Below are 8981 nucleotides of genomic sequence, written 5' to 3'. Positions count from 1 at the left end.
CAGTAAATATTAGCCCATGGTTATTGTGGCCTAGTTTTAAAAAATAGGTTATTGCAGCCACTAGCAAACCGCAGAAAAAGAACTGCACTGACTACAAGCAAACAAATAAACAAGACAACAAGGAAATAAATAAGCAAGCAACTTACACTAGGCTATCACGACTATTACACATATTACATCCACTGGGCATCAAAGTTCGCCACCAGTGCAAATATAGGGAACACAACAGCATATAAACGCCGCAGCAAAACAAGTCCAGAACTGAAACCACTTCAGAAGAGCTCAAGAAACAATATCCTGGGTACCCATAATGCTGGCAAGATGCTTAGCAAGCTTATTAACTTTCTCTTGTTTGGCGCTTAAGTCCTCCAGCGCTTGTTGTTGCACCAGAAAGTATGCATCTGAATTCTGCAGGGACTTCCTCAGTCCTTCGGCTTCCTGTCGCATAACATCTAATCAATGTCTTTCAACTTGAGGTTGAGACTCAAGAAGTCGAACTGATTCAGGCAACGAGTTCGAAGAGCTGGTGCCAGCAGTGGTAGCCAGTAACTCGAACACTACATCAAGACAGGACTTTGGGGTTGTCTCAGTGTCTTCAATATAGTTTTTATCAGCTTTCTTGGAGACCAACAGGGATGTCTCACTATCTTGAACCTTATCTGCATTACTTCCTTTACCATTGCATAACAGGGTACTCTTCTCCAATATTTTATCCGTGTTCTAAAAGAGAAACAAACAAACACATCTCAGGTTTACAATGTAGTATATGAAACTCATTTTTGTAAACTAGTTCAGTAGTAAGGTGGACAGGATAACAGCATGAAACAAACATATATCTATGTAGTATGGTCACTGTATGGTCTATATCATTCTAGTTTATGTTGCCAAATCAAGATAGATACAGTTCGAATCATATCTATTTAAGACAAAGCAGCATAGACAGAATATAAGTGTGGGAAACTACACAGCAATAACAACACTTGTAATGTGCATGGCATGAGAACATAACTGTTTATTCAATTAAAACTGAAATCAACATAGAGCAAGTTACAACAGCAAATAGCCAAACACGTTGAAGAAACAGGTTTAAAACATACCTGTTGCACCATTGGAGTTTCAATTGCATCCTTCAAATTTGAAATTAGTTGGTATCAGTAAATACAGTGATGCAAGAGCAAAGTAGTATGAACCATAGCTACGGAACCTGACCTGAGAACAATTCTTCTTCTGCTTTAAGCGTTGACTTCGGGTTCGGAGTGGTGGTCCTTGTGATTTGGGCACTGCAGTTGCCTTACTAACTGCTCGTGTTTGGGTGCTCTGTGGTGGAGACAGTGTTGTGTCAACGGGAACTGGGTGTCTATCTGCTGGGGTTGGGGTTAGAAAGGGTGTAGCTGGTTCTCTGTCCAACTGGGTAGGGGTACAATCTGCATGAGTGTGGGTTATGTGTGGTGGGGTTGGTTCTTGGGCAAGTACAACCGTGGTTCTATCTGCATCGATAGGTAGCACGATCTTTTTTGAAGACCGTGTTTTTACTCCCACAGATACTGCCATCACTCCCTCCAATTGAAATGGCTGATAAACAAGAATAGTAGATGGGTGCAATGGATAGTAGGGAAGAAAACAGGGCATGAAATAATTCACATTTATGTTGTCTAAGCAAACAGAATAGCAGGACATAATTTCACATATATGATGGCTAATTAAACAGGATGGCATGACACAATTTCACATGTATGATGGCTAACTAAACAGGATAGAATGACATACTTCAAAATATGATGACTATGTAAACAGGATGACATGATATAACTATACGATGTGTCTATTAAAGTGGTTGGCATGCCATAAATCACAAACATGTCGTCGATGGAAACATGATGGCATGATATAATTCACGGATAGAATGACATGATTTAAAATATGATGACTATGTAAACAGGATGAGATGATATAACTATATTATGTCTTTAGAAAATGGGTTGGCATGCCATAATTCAGATACATGATGTCTATGTAAACATCATGGCATGACATAATTCAAATATATGATTTATATACTAAGGAAGTGAGCAGAGGGCAATCGCATATATGATGTGTCAACTAAGGAGATGACATTCAATATTGTGTATATGATGTAAAAACTAAGCATTGCAATACAACATATGCATTATATGAGTAATATAACCCTGCCAAGTTTGAGCATACACCTCATGGGGATAATGGGACTGGTCATCTGCCTCTGAATCCTCCTCTGAAGAGCTATCTGTAACCAGCAAGATATCTACTTTAGCAGGTAGCATTGTCTGCTCTGAAGACCTTGTTTTCACTCCAGATTTCTCCATCACCAATTCAAATGGCTGATGCACAGGAAGAGCAGTTGAATAAACAAACATTGTCGACAAAAGCAATGAGAAATACAAAAAAAGGACGGCATGATATAATTCACATATATGACGCTTGCCTAAACAGCATGGCATTGCATAATTCACATACATAGTGCCTTGCAACAAGATAACATTGCATAATTCACATATATAATGTCTTGCAACAAGATGGCATTGCATAATTCACATATATGGTAATTAGACACTAAACAGGTGGCATTCACACAAAGCATGTCTAAACTAAGCAAATGACATAGCAATGCAAGATACCATACGCACGATATGAGCAACATAACCCTGCCAAGTTAGGGCATGCACCTCGGGGGGAATATGACTGGTCATTTGTCTCTGAATCCTCCTCTGAGGAGCTAGCGGTAACCAGTAAGACATGCGCTTTGTCATATAGCATTGTCTGCTCTGAAGACCTTGTTTCCACTCCAGATTTTTCCATGACCATGCCGAATGGCTAATGCACAGGAAGAGTAATTGAATGTACTAAAATTGTTGACAAATTTAACACGTAATAAAAAATGATGGCATGATATAATTCACATATAAGATGGCTGGCTAACCAGGGTGGCATTGCAAAATTCACATATATGATGCCTGGCTAGACAAGATGGCATTGCATGATTCACATATACGATAAAGAAACTAAACAGATGGCATTGACACAGTAAGCAATGCAAGGCACCATATGCATGATATTACCAACATCAGCATACCAAGTTAGAGCGAAGACCTCATGGGGTAAATAGGAGTGGTCTTCTCCTTCTGAATCCCCCTCGGAATAGTTACCTTCCTCTTGATTACGATCTGAAATGGGTGGAGGGGGTTGCCTTTGCGCCCACCATGGAACGACATCTGCATGAAATTTTATTGCCACGCAAGGCTCATCTCTTTTGCTCTACATGATCAGTTCCATTGTGTACAATAACTGGCATGCATAGGAATAAAACATAGTGAGATTATGTAAGGAGTGCATGCACAAATCCAGAGTGATGGTAGCAAACTATGGATAGACCCAAAACCAATGATAGCAGGCAGATAATAGCTTTAGTTAAAAATACAGATAATGGCTCCTTTAATGTTTGTTTGCACCCAACATGAAACTCATAGTATACAGATAGTACTGATTGCTGCCCCAATATGTACCCCACAACCATTTAAAAACTCAAGTTTCGGCATTAGTTTGGACCTGACTCAGAGTCTAATAGGTGAACACGACGATAATGTAGCATGTCATCATATTAAGCGACGCATAACGTAAGCAGACACGGAAGAGTGCGACCTCTCTTGCGGACCCGTGTAGTCCTCAAGGTCATCTGCTCAGTTGATGATGGTAACGCAGTTGCCGTGGCTGCCGGTGGCGTGGAAGAAGATCTGAGGCGGTGAAAGACAGTCTGGAGAGCGGATCCCTGCTATGGTGAACCCTTCCGTCGTTGGAGCAGCTGAGCTGGGGTGGAACACAGCGCCGCAGGACCAGGACAAACCACACAAGGTTTTCTTTGACACATATCTGTAACAGAAGTAATTGAGTAAGGGCTTGTTTGAATTTGAGGATTCTAACAATCCAGGGATAGGAAATAGACAGGAATAGGATAGGAATGCACGTGCAAAACAGAGAATTTAAAAACACAGGATTTCTGCCAATCTGGGTGTTTGATTCACAACAATTGGAAGATCATAGGATGCAAAAAAGCATGGTGAGATTAAGTCAAACCACAAGAAAATGTACAGTTATAATGCTATTACGCTACTATCTCTTAGTCTTGTGCTTGATGAATAGGAATATGAAAAGGAGGAGAAGTGGAAATTAGAATTCGTACGGTTTTTCTTTCAAGGAGACACTAAAGGAACAAATCCTATAGTTTTCCTTTGCTCCATTCCTTTGCACCAAATTCATGAAAAGTAATACAAAAGGAAACTTTCCAATTCCGATGTTTTTCATTCACTTTTCCTTTCAAGCACTAGCGATTCTAGTAGGCAGGCTTGAGCAAGGAAAATCCTACACTAAAAAATGTTTTTGTGCTACTTCTATTACTTTGGACCCAGGCCACTGCCATACTAGCTCAACTCCCAGGCCCATCGACAAATGCACAGCTCAAACGTGCAGAGATAAATAATGTTGGTGTTCAAGAGAGTCCATCACGGATAGCTAAGTTACCTGGTACCTCACTGCTTGTCATATAGTAGGATAAAATAATCGTATTTCCCGTTACTACGAGTACTCAGTGGACAATATATATAACATGTAGAGTAAAAAAGAGATGCAACAAGTGTGCAACCTCTTTGGTGAAGCCATGTCGATCTCAGTGTGATTGGGTTGGCCGGTGAGGATGCCCTGGCTAACTTGGCTGTCGGGGGAGGGGAAGAAGATCTTAGGCGTCTAGAGATGGAGCCCGAGGTACTGCTTCGCTGTGATGGAGGGTTTCGTCGTTGGAGCAGCTCCGGTGAGTTGTACGATGCCGAGGCTAAAGCAGGACAAGAGACACAACGAACAACGTTAACCTGAGTGGAATTCTAATAGCATCTCTAATACATGACGTAAAATACAAAACCACAAAGTGCTAGATGTAAAATACATCAGCCGCTCATCTCTGAACTTAACTATCGAAACTGAATTTAACTGTCGAAACTGAACTTAACTATCAAAACTGAATTTTTCTGTCGAAACTGAACGCACTAGCAAGGTGAGGCTACACGTCGGTCGACTGACTTTTTCATCTCTGGTCAGTCGATTTTGCAGCCGTTGGATACGAAATCAAGGGCATGTGGTTCATCTTCAACCTCCACCCCCCTGAGCCGCCATCCACCACCGGCCAAACAGCAGCCCCGCGCCGCCCCCGGCCGGCGGTGTGCCGCCCCGCCCGCCCCGAAAACACTCCCCACCGCCGGTCCGTCGCTGCCCCAGCCATCCCTCTAGGCCCCCCCGTGCCGAGCTTTTTCTCCGGCGATCCCCACGCCACCGCCCCGCCAACGCCGGCAACCACCGCCCCCATCCTGAATCCTAAGATAGATAGTGGGGTACCTCTCCGGCGAGCCCCCCCTGAAAATCGACTGACCCAAAAGTCGATTCAGTCGACTAAAGTGTAGCTAAATCGGAGCAGCATCACAAGCAAGAGCAAGAACGAGACCAGCAACGCAAGCAAGGGCAATAGCAAGAGCAGACCAGGCAGGGGACCGAGAGCAAGAGCAGAGCAGCAGCGCGAGTGAGAGCTAAAGCAGCAGCAGCTCCTACTGATGTGGACATCACCGCCGAGGGAGTGATGCCGTGGAGGAAGTGGCCGGCGACGCCACCCTGGATGGAGCCGCGCCATGTCGGCTCAGGACCGAGCGCCGGCAGCACCGTGAGATCAAATCAAGAAGAAAATGTGGCGATTAGTGTAAAACCTCTTTGGTGGCGCCGATTAGGCCGTAGCTTCATCTGAGGAAATGGTGATGGTGATGCTCTTCTGATGGTGCAGGTGAAGACGGCGGTGTGGGAATGGAGGTGGCGCGAAAGACGAGGGGAACATCGGGGCAGCTCCTTGGAGGTGGAGGACGGGGTGGCTGAACCGGAAGGACGACGAGATCGACAACGGATCCTCATCTGGTACGGTGGATGAGGGACGTCGAGGTGTTGCTGTGGACGACATCGTCGGGAAGAGGCTCTGGCTGGGTGGCGGACGGAGCAGGGTGTGGGGTTTCATCGCGGGTTTTCGCGGCCTCGGTGTACGAATGGGTGGGCGGATGGGATGGCAATGGGGAACCATGGCTTAGAGACGTGCTTGTCCGAAATGTGGGGTAAGTTACGAAAGTACTCCCACCGATTTGAGGCGGTTCTTACGGTTCAGGGGTACCACGGGCATTTCGCGTGTCGGGATTTCACAGGAGGTGGGAGTTTTCGTGCGCGTTGTAATTTTGGAATAGCAAGGCGCGGGTTGAGATGGAGGGAGTTGTCGGAGCACAACGAGACAGATATATCTTAAATATTTCGGGCTAACAAGGCGCGGGTTGAAGAGGCGGGAGTTTCGCAGCATGATAGACACAGACGCTAGCTTGAATTTTCGGCATAACAAGGCACGGCTTGAAATTTCGGAAGAACAAGCTTAACATGTACCCAAAAAAGACAATTTGCACCTCAACACGCACAACATACACACAAACACCATTTAGACTAGAGTAAGGTACACGTGCATTGCATGCATGAGATTTGGCAACCAAATTATGAATAAATACTACATTATAGCATGCAAGATTTGAGTCATATATGCATGATGTAGATGTTCGTTTAATTCTTATAGTTCATTTCATTCAAAATCATCTAGTTTTTATAAGAAAGCTAATCTATTTTAAGATTCATGGAATTGTGCGTCGTAAGACATAAAGTAAAAACAAATGGCAAATCATGTAGAAAAACATTTGGGCAATTCTGATACGGAAGATTCTAGAACAAATAAGAAGTGCTTGTGTTTTGATGTTTGTGCATTATGCTTAAGTTCAACCATGGAGTCTTCTAGATTATACATGTGGCGAAATCTGGTGGAATCTAGATGATATCCAATGGCCAGTAGTGCTCAAATTTGCCATCTTTGGATCATCGGATTCGCCTCATCCAATGACCATCTTTCAAAGTTAAAGTTACCCGCACACAATATAAAAAATATAAAATATAATATATATATATATAGGGGTATAGATATAGATATGTGATGCGAAAGCCGCCCATCATCTCCAATTAGAATAGTGTGTCCACGCATGGATGCCACGTGGCCAAATGATGTCTGCCATCGGTATCTCAAATTCAAATCAGTCTGACCTTGTTCAATGTGTATACATTACAACATGCTCGTTTCCAAACCACACCGCGCAGATCTCCGTTATATTCATGCATGCATGGGTTTCAAACATCATGATCTCTGATTCAAATATTTGAATTCAACTTTACATTGATTATGACCTCACCTATTCTTTTACACCCACACAGTAGTCTTCTCTTTATAATTGTACCACTAACTTTCTCTCGTGCATGCATGCACACACACTACCTGTCGGCATTATCCATCGCACGCATGCAATCTTTTTCTTCAGGTCGGTCTCCCATGAAGACACACACCCACACACATCCCCCTCTCCATCATATCAGGCATTCTTTATCTCTCACGCGTGCATGCACAACGATCGATGTTCCTCTATGTATGTGTGTATATAGCTAGGTCTTTCATAGTTTTCCACACAAACCGATCAATCGATATATCCAGTGAGATCTCACCCTCTTTCCCACGTCCACATCGATCAATCTATACCTCTCTATATAGGATTAACATATATAGCTAATACACCCACATTAATTATATATCCAACGTCCCCCTCTCATCATCCATGCCTTCCGCTTCATCTCTCAGACGCGTGCACAATGGCGAAGACAGGGGGTAGTAAGGGCCCTGCCCCCCTCCCCCCTAACATCACTATATATTGAGGCTAATATGAATGTGATCATTAGACAATTGCTGCTAAAAATGGTTTAAGTTCATGAATTGACCCTCCTCGTAAAGGATTAGCAATGCTTGGCCCCCTAGCTCATTCATTTTTCATGGCTCCGCCACTGCGCGCAACAGCGCACGTGTTCGCCCCCTCTCTCTAAATATCGATCTCGCACTTGTGCATTCCTTCATAGTCTCCCTCCACTCGAACCCTCGCACCATCTTCTAGCCCCCCACCGGATTTTTCCACATGTACAATCTAGCAGACTCCATGGTTGAACTTAAGCATAATGCACAAACCTCAGAACAACAGTGGCTCTCTTTTGTTCTAGAATCTTCCATATCATAACTGCCCAAACATTTTTTGTAGTTGAATTGCCATTATTTGTTTTTACTTTATGCTTTACAATGCACAATTCCATGAATCATAAAATATATTAAGGGCTTCTTTGATTAAAAGGATTCTCACAGGAATTTTGGAGGATTCTAATCATTAGGAATTTTTCCTATCTTGGTTGTTTGATTCGTAGGATTGTAAACCATAGGAATTTTTCCATCTGATTCATTTGCACTAGATTTCATAGGAAACAACCCATCCACTCAAACCTCTTTGAAAGAATTCTGCGTTTTTTCTATGCACAATCAAACACTCGTACAATCCTGTAGGATTCAAGACGACATTCTACTATAATCCCATGTTTTTCCTATTCCCGCGTTCTTAGCTTTTTTATAAAAACTAATTGATTTTGAATGAGATGAACTATAAGAATTAAAAGAAGCGCTACATCAGGCATATATGACTCAGAGCTTACATGCTATAGTGTGGTATTTATTCATAATTTGGTTGCAAAATCTGATGTGTGCAATGCACGTGTACCTTACTAGTACTTCGAGTATGTGCAAAACACGTAAATTAGAGTACCAATGGCACGCTACACAGTGTCTCTCTTACAGTTCATGAAGCCACGTGGCACATGTGGAGGCATTGTCGCGACCTCCTTGCGTGGATTGATCACAGTGATGTGCTGCTGGTTCCTGAAGAATGTACTCGTCCTCCCTGAGCCATACTGGCGGTACATGCATGAAGCAAAGATGTGCACGTACGCCACGCACGCACTCATTCCCTCGCACG

Source organism: Triticum urartu, chromosome 5 (genome assembly GCF_003073215.2).
Source record: "Triticum urartu cultivar G1812 chromosome 5, Tu2.1, whole genome shotgun sequence".
In the NCBI taxonomy this organism is placed as follows: domain Eukaryota; kingdom Viridiplantae; phylum Streptophyta; class Magnoliopsida; order Poales; family Poaceae; genus Triticum; species Triticum urartu.
Note: the sequence above shows the minus strand (reverse complement) of the source record.